General features: G+C 48.8%; 1 protein-coding gene across 6 annotated transcripts in view; it reads left to right on the top strand.

The window, feature by feature from the left end:
- LOC139562558 (zinc finger MIZ domain-containing protein 1-like) overlaps positions 1 to 17,381 on the top strand; it is a 249,214-nt gene that overhangs the window by 143,621 nt on the left and 88,212 nt on the right. The gene's annotated exons all lie outside the window — the stretch shown is intronic.

The following is a 17,381-nucleotide window of genomic DNA, read 5'->3' as shown; positions in this document are numbered from 1 at the left end:
TCTAAGGCACGCTGGGTGTATTATTATGTGTCTGGGTGACACTAGTTGGTCCTCAGACAGAAGGTCTAGGGCACGCTGGGTGTATTATTATGTGTCTGGGTGACACTAGTTGCTCCTCAGACAGAAGGTCTAGGGCACGCTGGGTGTATTATTATGTGTCTGGGTGACACTAGTTGGTCCTCAGACAGAAGGTCTAGGGCACGCTGGGTGTATTATTATGTGTCTGGGTGAACATAGTTGCTCCTCAGACAGAAGGTCTAGGGCAGGCTGGGTGTATTATTATGTGTCTGGGTGACACTAGTTGGTCCTCAGACAGAAGGTCTAGGGCAGGCTGGGTGTATTATTATGTGTCTGGGTGACACTAGTTGCTCCTCAGACAGAAGGTCTAGGGCACGCTGGGTGTATTATTATGTGTCTGGGTGACACTAGTTGGTCCTCAGACAGAAGGTCTAGGGTGCGCTGGGTGTATTATTATGTGTCTGGGTGACACTAGTTGGTCCTCAGACAGAAGGTCTAGGGCACGCTGGGTGTATTATTATGTGTCTGGGTGAACATAGTTGGTCCTCAGACAGAAGGTCTAGGGTGCGCTGGGTGTATTATTATGTGTCTGGGTGAACATAGTTGCTCCTCAGACAGAAGGTCTAGGGCACGCTGGGTGTATTATTATGTGTCTGGGTGACACTAGTTGCTCCTCAGACAGAAGGTCTAGGGCACGCGGGGTGTATTATTATGTGTCTGGGTGAACCTAGTTGGTCCTCAGACAGAAGGTCTAGGGCACGCTGGGTGTATTATTATGTGTCTGGGTGAACCTAGTTGGTCCTCAGACAGAAGGTCTAGGGAACGCTGGGTGTTTCGACACCAGAGTTTAGACACACTGTGTTTTGGAAAAGTATATTTCCCATTTCAGTCCATAAGGAGTACAATCTGTGTCTTGTTTATGTCCTCAGTGGGTGTGGGGGGGTGGTCAGGAGGGCTATCAGGTGGCTGACATGGGGGGTGCTCAGAGGGGGTGGGATCCCCTTGGCTTGAGGTTCTTCATTTGTCTGTCCTGCTGTGATGTCGACGCTATGGTCAGGGTCTGGTGTGGGCTGTTCTGCTGGCTTCTCTGTGGGGAGGGGCACCTCTCTAATGGGTTATCCTCTCCTCCAGCATTCTGATCCTCTCCTCCAGTGCTCTGATCCTCTCCTCCAGCACTCTGATCCTCTCCTCCAGTGCTCTGATCCTCTCCTCCAGCGTTCTGATCCTCTCCTCCAGCGTTCTGATCCTCTCCTCCAGCGCTCTGATCCTCTCCTCCAGTGCTCTGATCCCCTCCTCCAGCATTCTGGTCCTCTCCTCCAGTGCTCTGATCCTCTCCTCCAGCATTCTGAACCTCTCCTCCAGTGCTCTGATCCTCTCCTCCAGCATTCTGAACCTCTCCTCCAGTGCTCTGATCCTCTCCTCCAGCATTCTGATCCTCTCCTCCAGCGTTCTGATCCTCTCCTCCAGCGCTCTGATCCTCTCCTCCAGTGCTCTGATCCTCTCCTCCAGTGCTCTAATCTTTTCCTCCAGCATTCTGATCCTCTCCTCCAGTGCTCTGTTATTCTCCTGCTCCTGCTTTTTCTCCTGCTGAAGTTGTCTCACCACAGTCCAGAGTGCAGATATGTCTCTCTCCACCTCCAGCTCTCCGGGTCTGGTTGAGGGGGTGTTGTTGAGCTGGACCATTGATGATGATGACTGGAGTGTGTTCACCTCTTGTTCCAGCTCCACCTGCCTTACCTCCAGCTGGGTGAATTTGTCCTTCATTTCAATGAGTAGTACTCTGTGATGAGAGGTTGACTTTTTGCTTGGGGTTGCTCGTCTGTGGGGTTGATTTGTACACGTTCACATTTGCTGTCCTCGTTGTCAAGTATCCTGAGTTTCCACCCATCGGTTGCAACCCCCCTCTTAACAGAGAGGTGTGTTAATAGAGCACTGTGCCACGCCAGGGGATGGTCTGTGTTAATATAGCACTGTGCCATGCCAGGGGATGGTCTGTGTTAATATAGCACTGTGCCATGCCAGGGGATGGTCTGTGTTAATATAGCACTGTGCCATGCCAGGGGATGGTCTGTGTTAATATAGCACTGTGCCATGCCAGGGGATGGTCTGTGTTAATATAGCACTGTGCCACGCCAGGGGATGGTCTGTGTTAATATAGCACTGTGCCACGCCAGGGGATGGTCTGGTTAATATAGCACTGTGCCATGCCAGGGGATGGTCTGGTTAATATAGCACTGTGCCATGCCAGGGGATGGTCTGTGTTAATATAGCACTGTGCCATGCCAGGGGATGGTCTGGTTAATATAGCACTGTGCCATGCCAGGGGATGGTCTGTGTTAATATAGCACTGTGCCACGCCAGGGGATGGTCTGTGTTAATATAGCACTGTGCCATGCCAGGGGATGGTCTGTGTTAATATAGCACTGTGCCATGCCAGGGGATGGTCTGTGTTAATATAGCACTGTGCCATGCCAGGGGATGGTCTGTGTTAATATAGCACTGTGCCATGCCAGAGGATGGTCTGTGTTAATATAGCACCATGCCAGGGGAAGGTCTGTGTTAATATAGCACTGTGCCATGCCAGAGGATGGTCTGTATTAATATAGCACCATGCCAGGGGAAGGTCTGTGTTAATATAGCACCATGCCAGGGGAAGGTCTGTGTTAATATAGCACTGTGCCATGCCAGAGGATGGTCTGTGTTAATATAGCACCATGCCAGGGGAAGGTCTGTGTTAATATAGCACCATGCCAGGGGAAGGTCTGTGTTAATATAGCACCATGCCAGGGGAAGGTCTGTGTTAATATAGCACTGTGCCACGCCAGGGGATGGTCTGTGTTAATATAGCACCATGCCAGGGGAAGGTCTGTGTTAATATAGCACCATGCCAGAGGAAGGTCTGTGTAAATATAGCACCATGCCAGGGGAAGGTCTGTGTTAATATAGCACCATGCCAGGGGAAGGTCTGTGTTAATATAGCACCATGCCAGGGGAAGGTCTGTGTTAATATAGCACCATGCCAGGGGAAGGTCTGTGTTAACATAGCACCATGCCAGGGGATGGTCTGTGTTAATATAGCACCATGCCAGGGGAAGGTCTGTGTTAATATAGCACCATGCCAGGGGAAGGTCTGTGTTAACATAGCACCATGCCAGGGGATGGTCTGTGTTAATATAGCACCATGCCAGGGGAAGGTCTGTGTTAATATAGCACCATGCCAGGGGATGGTCTGTGTTAACATAGCACCATGCCAGGGGAAGGTCTGTGTTAATATAGCACCATGCCAGGGGAAGGTCTGTGTTAATATAGCACCATGCCAGGGGAAGGTCTGTGTTAATATAGCACCATGCCAGGGGATGGTCTGTATTAACATAGCACCATGCCAGGGGATGGTCTGTGTTAATATAGCACCATGCCAGGGGAAGGTCTGTGTTAATATAGCACCATGCCAGGGGATGGTCTGTGTTAACATAGCACCATGCCAGGGGATGGTCTGTGTTAATATAGCACCATGCCAGGGGAAGGTCTGTGTTAATATAGCACCATGTCAGAGGATGGTCTGTGTTAATATAGCACCATGCCAGGGGAAGGTCTGTGTTAATATAGCACCATGCCAGGGGAAGGTCTGTGTTAATATAGCACCATGCAAGGGGAAGGTCTGTGTTAATATAGCACCATGCCAGGGGATGGTCTGTGTTAATATAGCACCATGCCAGGGGAAGGTCTGTGTTAATATAGCACCATGCCAGGGGATGGTCTGTGTTAATATAGCACCATGCCAGGGGAAGGTCTGTGTTAATATAGCACCATGCCAGGGGAAGGTCTGTGTTAATATAGCACCATGCCAGGGGATGGTCTGTGTTAATATAGCACCATGCCAGGGGATGGTCTGTGTTAATATAGCACCATGCCAGGGGAAGGTCTGTGTTAATATAGCACCATGCCAGGGGAAGGTCTGTGTTAATATAGCACCATGCCAGGGGAAGGTCTGTGTTAATATAGCACCATGCCAGGGGAAGGTCTGTGTGGAACACTAAGTTGCTTATGTTCACATTTTTATAACAGTCAGCAAAAAGTGTCTCTTGATTTTCCATAAGGAGCTGCATTTTGTACTCTTTTCGTGCCTTATCATTTTTTCCACACAGAGTGTACTGTATTTTGGTTGGGGGAGGCTGTGCGACTCTCACACCACACCTCAGTGCTAATTGAAGTTGTATCTCTTTTTCCTAGCAAGCTTGGTAGCCTTAACTTAGCATTCAGTCCTTATAAAGTAAAATATATCATTGTAATGTATTCTTTTTTTGGGCTTTTGAAAATAAAAAATAGCTTCAGACTAACAGTTCCAGGTTGGATGGTGTTTTCAGGTTTCTGTTTGTTTGACAGAGAATTTGCTGTATAGTTTGGGGAAAATAATCCTTGGTAGTAGGAAGCCTTCCAGGTAATTCCGTCCAAAATCAGGTTGTAGGTTTTGATTTTGAGGGATGGTTATGTTGTGGAGGGTAGCGTCCTGTACATGTCCCTGCCAAGAAATCCACCTTTATCTAACTCTAAATCTATATTTTTGTTTCCTCAAGATGTGACACTTGGCATTCAGGCCAAAGAGTTCAATCTTGGTTTCATCAGACCAGAGAATCTTGTTTCTCATGGTCTGAGAGTCTTTAGGTGTCTTTTGGCAAACTCCAAGCGGGCTGTCATGTGCCTTTTACTGAGGAGTTGCTTCTCTGGCCAGTCTACCATAAAGGCCTGATTGGTGGACTGCTGTAGAGATGGTTGTGCTTCTGGAAGGTTCTCCCATCTCCATAGAGGATCTCTGGAGCTCTGTCAGAGTGACCATCAGGTTCTTGGTCACCTCCCTGACCAAGGCCCTTCTCCCCCGATTGTTCATTTTCGACAGATGGCCAGCTCTAGGAGGAGTCTAGGTGGTTCCAAACTTCTTCCATTTAAGAATGGTGCAGGCCACTGTGTTCTTGGGGATCTTCAATGGTGCAGAAATATTTTTGTGCCCTTCCCAAGATCTGTGCCTTGACACAATCCTGTCTCGGAGCTCTACGGACAATTCCTTTGGCCTCATGACTTGGTTTTAGCTCTGACATGCACTGTCAACTGTGTGACCTTATATAGACAGGTGTGTGCCTTTCCTAATCATGTTCAATCAATAGAATTTACCACAGGTGGACTCCAATCAAGTTGTAGAAACATCAAGGATGATGAATGGAAACAGGATGCACCTGAGCTCAATTTCGAGTCTCTTTGTAAAGGGTCTGTTTTTTGTTTTTTATACATTTGCAAACATTTCTAAAAACCTGTTTTCGTTTTGTCATTATGGGGTATTGTATTGCTGAGGGGGAAAAAATATTTAATTCATTTTAGAATAAGGCTGTAACATAAGACAATTTGGAAAAAGTCCAGGGGTTTGAATACTTAAATATATATGTATGTATATATTTTTTAAGCTAATGCCCAAATCATGTTTTCTTGTGTAGTAGCCTATTTTGAATGTAAAAAAAAAAAAAAATCTGTATTGGCAGAATTTTGTCAATTTCATTCAAAGTACTTTAGGGAAAGCTTCCCCGAGCCTTATGGATGCACCACCTATATATTCTTACAGCTTGAAATTGCTTATCGGAATTCGCTAAGGATGCATGTCGTTGCATCCTGGAGTTGCATGTTTATGATTTATAATTTTATAATTATGAAAGTCTTAATGTGATTTCTGTCATTCTGAGCGCAGTTGGTGGACGCCCTAATCAGGTTACACACCCAATGCATATGGGTCTGGTAAATTTCTCAAATGTCTGCCGGTCAAAATGCTGCCGGTCAAATGTCCAGCGCCACATTTACCTAACGGAAACCCTGGTGTGTGTGTGTGTGGGGATCGAGGGGTTGACAGATAGTGTGTTACCTCACTATTGCACCCTGCAGGTGGTGGGATAATGTATTAGTGTATGAGAGTGCAGGCACACACACACACACACACACACACACACACACACACACACACACACACAGACGGATGAGCGTACACAGTGTGCCATCAGGCTGTGTGTTGAGCGGATTCCTCCACATGCTCGAGTCTACATGAAATAAAATATGGATGAGTGTGGGAAGAGTCTCGTATGGAGCAGCTCATCACCAAAGCAGTCTTAATACTGTACATGTATTGCTGTATATAATTCATGCCGTGTGTGTGTATGTCTGTCTGTCTAGGTCTGCACGTTGTCCTGTTTGTTTTTACTGGGTGTCTGTTCTGTCTATCCGTCTGTCTGTGTATAACAACACTCTGTATGAGTTTACAGGCCTGGTTGGAAAAGGACTGGGTGGAAAATCTATATTAGAGACAGAACTCTGTGCTTATGCAGGGCTGGAGGGAGAGGGCTGGAGGGAGAGGAAGAAGGAATTGGAGAGCGAGCGGGGGGGGGGGGGGGGGGGTTGTGTGTGTTTACAGTGGAAATAGTGAGTCTGGGACATTTTCTTCTGGTCGCTTTTCCACTGTTTATGGAGAGCGGTGAGGAACAACACTTCCTGAAAGGAATGCCAGCTTTCCAACCCAAACTCCATCCAAGTCTCTCCCTCTCTTCTCTCCTTCTCCTCGTCTCCTTTCCCCCCTCTCATCCAAGTCTCTCCCTCATCCATGTCCCTCCCTCTTTCTATCCCCAGTCCCCCTCTCTCTTGTCCCTCTCTCTCTTGTCCCTCTCTCCCTGTCTGTCCCGCTCTCTCCCTGTCTGTCCCTCTCTTTCCTCTCTGCCCCTCTCTCACCCTGTCCCTCTCTCCCTGTCTTTCCGTCTCTCCCCTGTCCCTCTCTCCCTGTCTGTCCCTCTCTTTCCTGGCCCTCTCTGTCCTCTCTGCCCCTCTCTCACCCTGTCCCTCTCTCCCTGTCTTTCCGTCTCTCCCCTGTTCCTCTCTCCCTGTCTGTCCCTCTCTTTCCTGTCCCTCTCTGCCCCTCTCTCACCCTGTCCCTCTCTCCCTGTCTTTCCGTCTCTCCCCTGTTCCTCTCTCCCTGTCTGTCCCTCTCTTTCCTGTCCCTCTCTGCCCCTCTCTCACCCTGTCCCTCTCTCCCTGTCTTTCCGTCTCTCCCCTGTCCCTCTCTCCCTGTCTGTCCCTCTCCTGTCCCTCTCTGTCCTCTCTCCCCCTCTCTCACCCTGTCCCTCTCTCCCTGTCTTTCCGTCTCTCCCATGTTCCCTCTCTCCCTGTCTGTCCCGCTCTATCCTGTCTAGGTCTGACCCCAATTAGTCGACTGGTCGATTGTTTGGTTGTTAGGCTGTTGGTCGACCGAGATTTGTTTTAGTCAAGCAGTAACACATATATATATTTTCGCCCATCTGAGTGAACTTATTCATTGCAGAGGCCTAGACTAAAAGCCAATTCATGCTTGATCTGAAAATGTGGTCGGAGGCTCCATATGAAGGGTGTGATGCAATTGCGGAGCTTCCAGAGGCATGCAGAGGCCAAATGGAGCTCATCGCCATGCGCCTCCCAAATGATGTAAATGTAGAGGGCTCTGTATAGCTCCGAATTGACATAACTTGTTGACGGTAGGTGGGGGTGGTACATCCTGTATAAGCACAAACTCACTCCCTTGACAACAGCTCTGAAGTGCAAAAAGTATGAATGCCCTGACTTCTGCTGAGGCCATATCACCATAAATTCTGCATGGCCAATGTGACCAGACCATGCGACCAGATGCCCAATCGATTGGTCAAAAGAACAGACGACTTTCGGTCTGGGACAACCCTACTCCTGTCCCTCTCTCCCTGTCTGTCCCTCTCTCTCTCTCTCTCTCTCCCCTTTCTGTCTCTCTCTCTCTCCCCTGTCTCTCTCTCTCTCCCAGTCCATTTCCCTCTAACTATCCCTCTACATACCGTCCTCCCCATCCCTCCCTTTCTCAGTGAGGTAATTCCCCTGTGTAGGAGGTTATTATTGTTGTGTAGCAGCAGTGCTAACACACACACACACACACACACACACACACACACTACACTCCCCAGAGAGCGAGAGAAAGGCCTACTAATCCAAAACTGTGCCCATAAACCATGGCTGTGCCCCAAATGGAACCCTATTCCCTATTTGGTGCACTACTTTTGACCAGATCCATATGGGCCCTAGTCAAAAGCAGTGCACTATATAGAGCATAGGGTGCCATTTGTGACGCAGTCCACGTGTCCTGTAGATGAACTGGTAGAGATGACTCCTCAGTATTATACAGTAAATATCAGTGGTAGAGATGACTCCTCAGTATTATACAGTAAATATCAGTGGTAGAGATGACTCCTCAGTATTATACAGTAAATATCAGTGGTAGAGACGACTCCTCAGTATTATACAGTAAATATCAGTGGTAGAGATGACTCCTCAGTATTATACAGTAAATATCAGTGGTAGAGATGACTCCTCAGTATTATACAGTAAATATCAGTGGTAGAGATGACTCCTCAGTATTATACAGTAAATATCAGTGGTAGAGATGACTCCTCAGTATTATACAGTAAATATCAGTGGTAGAGATGACTCCTCAGTATTATACAGTAAATATAAGTGGTAGAGACGACTCCTCAGTATTATACAGTAAATATCAGTGGTAGAGACGACTCCTCAGTATTATACAGTAAATATCAGTGGTAGAGATGACTCCTCAGTATTATACAGTAAATATCAGTGGTAGAGACGACTCCTCAGTATTATACAGTAAATATCAGTGGTAGAGATGACTCCTCAGTATTATACAGTAAATATCAGTGGTAGAGATGACTCCTCAGTATTATACAGTAAATATCAGTGGTAGAGACGACTCCTCAGTATTATACAGTAAATATCAGTGGTAGAGATGACTCCTCAGTATTATACAGTAAATATCAGTGGTAGAGATGACTCCTCAGTATTATACAGTAAATATCAGTGGTAGAGATGACTCCTCAGTATTATACAGTAAATATCAGTGGTAGAGATGACTCCTCAGTATTATACAGTAAATATAAGTGGTAGAGATGACTCCTCAGTATTATACAGTAAATATCTGTGGTAGAGATGACTCCTCAGTATTATACAATAAATATCAGTGGTAGAGACGACTCCTCAGTATTATACAGTAAATATCAGTGGTAGAGATGACTCCTCAGTATTATACAGTAAATATCACTGGTTTGCCCTTTGACAGGCTTGGGTTGTAGCTTCCTCTGTGTTACAGTAGTGTGTTAAATGTAGAATCCTCCTGCCTGTCTCTGTTACCTGATACAGCCTTACACACACACACACACACACACACGCAAACACAGACAGTGTTACAAATTGCTGCCTATTTCTAGTGACCAGCGTGGACACCCAGCCTTCCACTCCCAATCTAACTGTTCCACAGCCATATATGAGCTCACTGCCAGTGAACCACCCATCTGGCTTACAGAGAATTGTTATGTGTGTGTGTGTGTGTGTGTGTGTGTGTGTGTGTGTGTGTGTGTGTGTGTGTGTGTGTGTGTGTGTGTGTGTGTGTGTGTGTGTGTGTGTGTGTGTGTGTGTGTGTGTGTGTGAGGGCAAGGGAGAAGGAGAGGGAGGGAGACCAATTTCTTATTACGTTTCCTTCGCAGTAAAAGCCGCAGAGGCAAGATGGACACTCCATATCTCTCTCTCTCCGGCTGCCGTGGCGCGCCTGAAAACTCATCTAAATGGAAAACACATTGTCTTCATTATTTTGCCCTGGCGCTCGCTGAAAGACTGGTGTTGTCATGGTAACAGCCATCTGAGTGAGCAGCTAGGAGAGGCCCGGGGGCTGAGGTTTAGGACCAGAGGAATAGAGAGAATGAAGAGTGGAGATGAGGGAGGAGAGAGGTGGGGGGGTAGAGGAAGGGGAGGGAGAGAGAGGGAATAGAGGAGAGAGTGACGATGGGAAAAGGGAGGAGGTGAATTGAGGAGAGGGAGAAAAAGATGAAGAAAGGAATGAGGAATGGAGAGATGGGAATGAGAAGGAATGAGAAGGACAGTAGAAGAGTGAGAAGAAGAGGGAGATGGACAGGCAGACACAGACAGAGAGAGCAGGGTACAGAGTATCTGGACAGACAGACAGAGACACAGACAGACTGACAGACAGAGCAGGGTACAGAGTGTCGGTCCCTGGAAGAGTGTCTGGACAGACAGTATATTTTCAGCAGAGCCAGACAGTGAGCATGACCAGTTAGTGGTTCCCTGAGTGGAGTTGAGACTCCTGATTCATATCAAGAGGCTGAGAGATGGAGTCATCAGGCTGTGTCCCAAATTGCACCACATTTCCATAGAGCACTGGTCAAAAGTAGTGCACTATATAGGGAATATGATGCCATTTGGGACACAGCCAACATCTCAGAGAAGTTATCTTCAGTGGTTATTACTAACCTGCCTGCTACAGCCTGCCTGCTACAGCCTGCCTGCTACAGCCTGCCTGCTACAGCCTGCCTGCTACAGCCTGCCTGCTACAGCCTGCCTGCTACAGCCTGCCTGCTACAGCCTGCCTGCTACAGCCTGCCTGCTAGCACCAAGAGAACTCAGAAAAGTACTATGACTAAACTGTTTGTGTGTGTAGACGAGGGTGTGTATGTGTGTGTAGACGAGGGTGTGTGTGTGTGTGTGTGTGTAGACAAGGGTGTGTGTGTAGACGAGGGTGTGTGTGTGTGTGTGTGTGTGTGTGTGTGTGTGTGTGTGTGTGTGTGTGTGTGTGTGTGTGTGTGTGTAGACGAGGGTGTGTGTGTGTGTGTGGGACTGGTTGTTTGGTTGGTTGTGGGACTGGTTGTTTGGTTAACACAGAGGAAGCTGTTTACATCCAGTGTGAAGACAACAGGCAGGGTGAGAGGGTAAGAGGGAGGAGAGGAGATATGAGAAGGAGCGGTAAGAAACATGAGAGAGACAGAGCAGGGTACAGAGTGTCTGGACAGACAGAGCAGGGTACAGAGTGTCTGGACAGACAGAGCAGGGTACAGAGTGTCTGGACAGACAGAGCAGGGTACAGAGTGTCTGGACAGACAGAGCAGGGTACAGAGTGTCTGGACAGACAGAGCAGGGTACAGAGTGTCTGGACAGACAGAGCAGGGTACAGAGTGTCTGGACAGACAGACAGAGCAGGGTACAGAGTGTCTGGACAGACAGACAGAGCAGGGTACAGAGTGTCTGAACAGACAGACAGAGCAGGGTACAGAGTGTCTGGACAGACATAGCAGGGTACAGTGTGTCTGGACAGACAGACATAGCAGGGTACAGTGTGTCTGGACAGACAGACAGAGCAGGGTACAGAGTGTCTGGACAGACAGAACAGGGTACAGAGTGTCTGGACAGACAGACAGAGCAGGGTACAGAGTGTCTGGACAGACAGACAGAGCAGGGTACAGAGTGTCTGGACAGACAGACAGAGCAGGGTACAGAGTGTCTGGACAGACAGACAGAGCAGGGTAAAGAGTGGCTGGACAGACAGAGAGCAGGGTACAGAGTGTCAGAACAGACAGACACAGACAGACAGACAGACAGACAGACAGACAGAGCAGGGTACAGAGTGGCTGGACAGACAGACAGAGCAGGGTACAGAGTGGCTGGACAGACAGACAGAGCAGGGTACAGAGTGGCTGGACAGACAGACAGAGCAGGGTACAGAGTGTCTGAACAGACGTAGCAGGGTACAGAGTGTCTGAACAGACGTAGCAGGGTACAGAGTGTCTGAACAGACAGACAGAGCAGGGTACAGAGTGTCTGGACAGACAGACAGAGCAGGGTACAGAGTGTCTGGACAGACAGAGCAGGGTACAGAGTGTCTGGACAGACAGACAGAGCAGGGTACAGAGTGTCTGGACAGACAGACAGAGCAGGGTACAGAGTGTCTGAACAGACGTAGCAGGGTACAGAGTGTCTGAACAGACGTAGCAGGGTACAGAGTGTCTGGACAGACAGGTAGAGAGAGCAGGGTACAGAGTGTCTGGACAGACAGGTAGAGAGAGCAGGGTACAGAGTGTCTGGACAGACAGGTAGAGAGAGCAGGGTACAGAGTGTCTGGACAGACAGGTAGAGAGAGCAGGGTACAGAGTGTCTGGACAGACAGGTAGAGAGAGCAGGGTACAGAGTGTCTGGACAGACAGGTAGAGAGAGCAGGGTACAGAGTGTCTGGACAGACAGGTAGAGAGAGCAGGGTACAGAGTGTCTGGACAGACAGGTAGAGAGAGCAGGGTACAGAGTGTCTGGACAGACAGGTAGAGAGAGCAGGGTACAGAGTGTCTGGACAGACAGGTAGAGAGAGCAGGGTACAGAGTGTCTGGACAGACAGGTAGAGAGAGCAGGGTACAGAGTGTCTGGACAGACAGGTAGAGAGAGCAGGGTACAGAGTGTCTGGACAGACAGGTAGAGAGAGCAGGGTACAGAGTGTCTGGACAGACAGGTAGAGAGAGCAGGGTACAGAGTGTCTGGACAGACAGGTAGAGAGAGCAGGGTACAGAGTGTCTGGACAGACAGGTAGAGAGAGCAGGGTACAGAGTGTCTGGACAGACAGGTAGAGAGAGCAGGGTACAGAGTGTCTGGACAGACAGGTAGAGAGAGCAGGGTACAGAGTGTCTGGACAGACAGGTAGAGAGAGCAGGCTACAGAGTGTCTGGACAGACAGGTAGAGAGAGCAGGGTACAGAGTGTCTGGACAGACAGGTAGAGAGAGCAGGCTACAGAGTGTCTGGACAGACAGGTAGAGAGAGCAGGCTACAGAGTGTCTGGACAGACAGGTAGAGAGAGCAGGGTACAGAGTGTCTGGACAGACAGGTAGAGAGAGCAGGGTACAGAGTATCTGGACAGAAAAGAGCTGTTAAATTCTACAACAACCTACAAGGTAGCGATTCCCAAACCTTCCATAACAAAACCATCACTTACAGAGAGGTTAACCTGGAGAAGAGTCCCCTAAGCAAGCTGGTCAATTGGACCCAACCAAATCATGAGAAAACAAAAAGACAATTACTTGACAACTGAGCAGACTAGAATGCTATTTGGCCCTAAACAGAAAGTACACAGTGGCAGAATACCTGACCACTGTGACTGACCCCAAATTAAGGAAATCTTTGACTATGTACAGACTCAGTGAGCGTAGCCTTGATATTGAGATAACAGGCTATGTGCACACTGCCAACAAAATGAGGTGGAAACTGAGCTGGACTTCCTCTCCTGCTAAATGTATGACCATATTAGAAAACAAATCCAATGTTGATCAACTCCCATATCTACTGGGTGAAATACCAGTGTTCCATCACAGCAGCAAGGTTTGTGACCTGTTGCCACAAGAAAAGGGCAACCAGTGAAGAACAAACACCATTGTAAATACAACACATATTTATTTATATTCCCTTTTGAACTTTAACTATTTGCACATCATTACAAACACTATATAAACATAATAAGACATTTGAAATGTATTTTCTTTTGGAACTTTTGTGTGTGTAATGTTTAATGTTCATTTTTTGTTTATTTCACTTTTGTTTATTATCTACTTCACTTGCTTTGTCAATGTAAACATGTGTTCCCATGCCAATAAAGCCCTTGAATTGAGAGAGTGTCTTTCAGGTACAGACACAGAGCAGTTGAACATGGAGCACCGGGCCTACAGCCACACAGCTAGGCTGTCCTACAGACTTACATAGACACTTCCAGGGACCAGTCAGCAATTACTAAACTAGTACCAACTATAACCTAACAGGCTGCTAATCCTCATACAGGAACGTCGTTCAGGATGTTTATAAGCAGCTATTAACAAGGAGAAGTGGTGCTAAACGGACAGGGAGAAGTGGTGCTAAACGAACAGGGAGAAGTGGTGCTAAACGGACAGGGAGAAGTGGTGCTAAACGGACAGGGAGAAGTGGTGCTAAACGGACAGGGAGAAGTGGTGCTAAACGGACAGGGAGAAGTGGTGCTAAACGGACAGGGAGAAGTGGTGCTAAACGGACAGGGAGAAGTGGTGCTAAACGGACAGGGAGAAGTGGTGCTAAACGGACAGGGAGAAGTGGTGCTAAACGAACAGGGAGAAGTGGTGCTAAACGGACAGGGAGAAGTGGTGCTAAACGGACAGGGAGAAGTGGTGCTAAACGGACAGGGAGAAGTGGTGCTAAACGGACAGGGAGAAGTGGTGCTAAACGGACAGGGAGGAGTGGTGCTAAACGGACAGGAAGGAGTGGTGCTAAACGGACAGGGAGAAGTGGTGCTAAACGGACAGGGAGAAGTGGTGCTAAACGGACAGGGAGAAGTGGTGCTAAACGGACAGGGAGAAGTGGTGCTAAACGGACAGGGAGAAGTGGTGCTAAACGGACAGGGAGAAGTGGTGCTAAACGGACAGGGAGAAGTGGTGCTAAACGGACGGGGAGAAGTGGTGCTAAACGGACAGGGAGAAGTGGTGCTAAACGGACAGTGAGAAGTGGTGCTAAACGAACAGGGAGAAGTGGTGCTAAACGGACAGGGAGAAGTGGTGCTAAACGGACAGGGAGAAGTGGTGCTAAACGGACGGGGAGAAGTGGTGCTAAACGGACGGGGAGAAGTGGTGCTAAACGGACGGGGAGAAGTGGTGCTAAACGGACAGGGAGAAGAGGTGCTAAACGAACAGGGAGAAGTGGTGCTAAACGGACAGGGAGAAGAGGTGCTAAACGGACAGGGAGAAGAGGTGCTAAACGAACAGGGAGAAGTGGTGCTAAACGGACAGGGAGAAGTGGTGCTAAACGGACAGGGAGAAGAGGTGCTAAACGAACAGGGAGAAGTGGTGCTAAACGGACAGGGAGAAGAGGTGCTAAACGAACAGGGAGAAGTGGTGCTAAACGGACAGGGAGAAGTGGTGCTAAACGGACAGGGAGAAGTGGTGCTAAACGAACAGGGAGAAGTGGTGCTAAACGGACAGGGAGAAGTGGTGCTAAACGGACAGGGAGAAGTGGTGCTAAACGGACAGGGAGAAGAGGTGCTAAACGAACAGGGAGAAGTGGTGCTAAACGGACAGGGAGAAGAGGTGCTAAACGGACAGGGAGAAGTGGTGCTAAACGGACATGGAGAAGTGGTGCTAAACGGACAGGGAGAAGTGGTGCTAAACGGACAGGGAGAAGTGGTGCTAAACGGACAGAGAGAAGTGGTGCTAAACGGACAGGGAGAAGTGGTGCTAAACGGACAGGGAGAAGTGGTGCTAAACGGACAGGGAGAAGTGGTGCTAAACGAACAGGGAGGAGTGGTGCTGAACGGACAAGGAGGAGTGGTGCTAAACGGACAGGGAGGAGTGGTGCTAAACGAACAGGGAGAAGTGGTGCTAAACGGACAGGGAGAAGTGGTGCTAAACGGACGGGGAGAAGTGGTGCTAAACGGACGGGGAGAAGTGGTGCTAAACGGACGGGGAGAAGTGGTGCTAAACGGACGGGGAGAAGTGGTGCTAAACGGACAGGGAGAAGAGGTGCTAAACGAACAGGGAGAAGTGGTGCTAAACGGACAGGGAGAAGTGGTGCTAAACGAACAGGGAGAAGTGGTGCTAAACGGACAGGGAGAAGTGGTGCTAAACGGACAGGGAGAAGTGGTGCTAAACGGACAGGGAGGAGTGGTGCTAAACGGACAGGGAGGAGTGGTGCTAAACGGACAGGGAGGAGTGGTGCTGAACGGACAGGGAGAAGTGGTGCTAAACGTACAGGGAGGAGTGGTGCTAAACGGACAGGGAGAAGTGGTGCTGAACGGACAGGGAGGAGTGGTGCTAAACGGACAGGGAGAAGTGGTGCTAAACAGACAGGGAGGAGTGGTGCTAAACGGACAGGGAGAAGTGGTGCTAAACAGACAGGGAGGAGTGGTGCTAAACGGACAGGGAGAAGTGGTGCTAAACGGACAGGGAGAAGTGGTGCTAAACGGACAGGGAGAAGTGGTGCTAAACGGACAGGGAGAAGTGGTGCTAAACGGACAGGGAGAAGTGGTGTTAAACGGACAGGGAGGAGTGGTGCACAAACATAAAAAGTCAAGTCTCTGCCTCTGGGATGTGGTTGGTGACATCATCGTCCAGTTGATGGTACATAGACAGTGTCATGGTAGTCCTGTCTGTTACTAAGTGAGAAGAAGGAAGTTGAGAGGGATTGAACTGGAATAGCTGGCCTTGGCGCTTGTGTCTGAGACATGGCTCTTCTTCATAATACGAGGTGTAAATATTTGATGAAGCTCGTTACGGTGTTTGTGTGTGTGTAGGGACCAGTGTGTGCATGTGTGTGTGTTTCTCAGTAAACAACATCGTCTAATGGGGCACTCCAACGGTAGTGTCTCTGAAAAGGGCTACTCATACAGGTTCTGTTGGGCTCGGAACATAAAGGCCACTGCAGCTCAGTTAATGACCTCTACCTCAGCTGTCAATGTAGAGAGACATTTTAGCACTTTGTACCATAACGTACTGCTCCAGTGCTGACTGTGACACGCACGCACACACACACACACACACACACACACACACACACACACACACACACACACACACACACACACACACACACACACACACACACACACACACACACACACACACACACACACATTTGTAATAACCCCCATTGAATGCACATTGAATTTGTAAGCTTCATTCACAACCTTCCCTGCTAGCAGCACAGTTATTGTATGTCTCAGAGATGTTGAAGTGGTTAGCTACGTAAGTGCATTTATAGCACAGTCTGCACAGTCTGCTTGCCCGCTGTGTGTCTGGGTACTGTCGGCTCAGTATGTTATGTTCAGAACGTCACATGTATCTGGGAGTCTGGCTTTAACAGTGTACTCAGATAGGAGTCTGAGAGATGTTCTGTACAACAGCTGTAATTACACACTACACATTCTCTCTCTCTCTTTCTCTCTCTCTCTCTCTCTTTCTCTCTCTCTCTCTCTCCCTCTCTTGATGTCACACGCACACACGCACACACACACTAGCGCATAGGGTGTTTGACTGCTGTTGGGTCAGCAGTTTGGTAATGCTGAAACTGAAGAACATGGTATTTCTCAGTTTACCCATTCAGCAATCACAGAGAGCGTGAGTTAACAGTCCTGCTGGAGAGTCCTGGCTGTCAGTCACACTACACCCTCTCCCTCCTCTCCTCTCCCTCCTCTCCTTTCCCTCCTCTTTTCTCCCTCCTGTCCTCTCCCTCCTCTTCTCTCCCTCCTGTCCTCCTCTTCTCTCCCTCCTGTCCTCCTCTTCTCTCCCTCCTCTTCTCTCCCTCCTCTTCTCCTCTTCTCTCCCTCCTCTTCTCTCCCTCCTCTTCTCTCCCTCCTCTCCTGTCTTCTCCCTCCTTTTCTCTCCCTCCTCTCCTCTCCCTCCTCTTCTCTCTCTCCTCTCCCTCCTCTTCTCTCTCTCCTCTCCCTCGTCTTCTCTCCCTCCTCTCCTCTCCCTCTTCTCCCTCCTCCTCTCTC

Source organism: Salvelinus alpinus, chromosome 32 (genome assembly GCF_045679555.1).
Source record: "Salvelinus alpinus chromosome 32, SLU_Salpinus.1, whole genome shotgun sequence".
NCBI lineage: Eukaryota > Metazoa > Chordata > Actinopteri > Salmoniformes > Salmonidae > Salvelinus > Salvelinus alpinus.
This window is presented reverse-complemented; position numbering and strand designations above follow the sequence as displayed.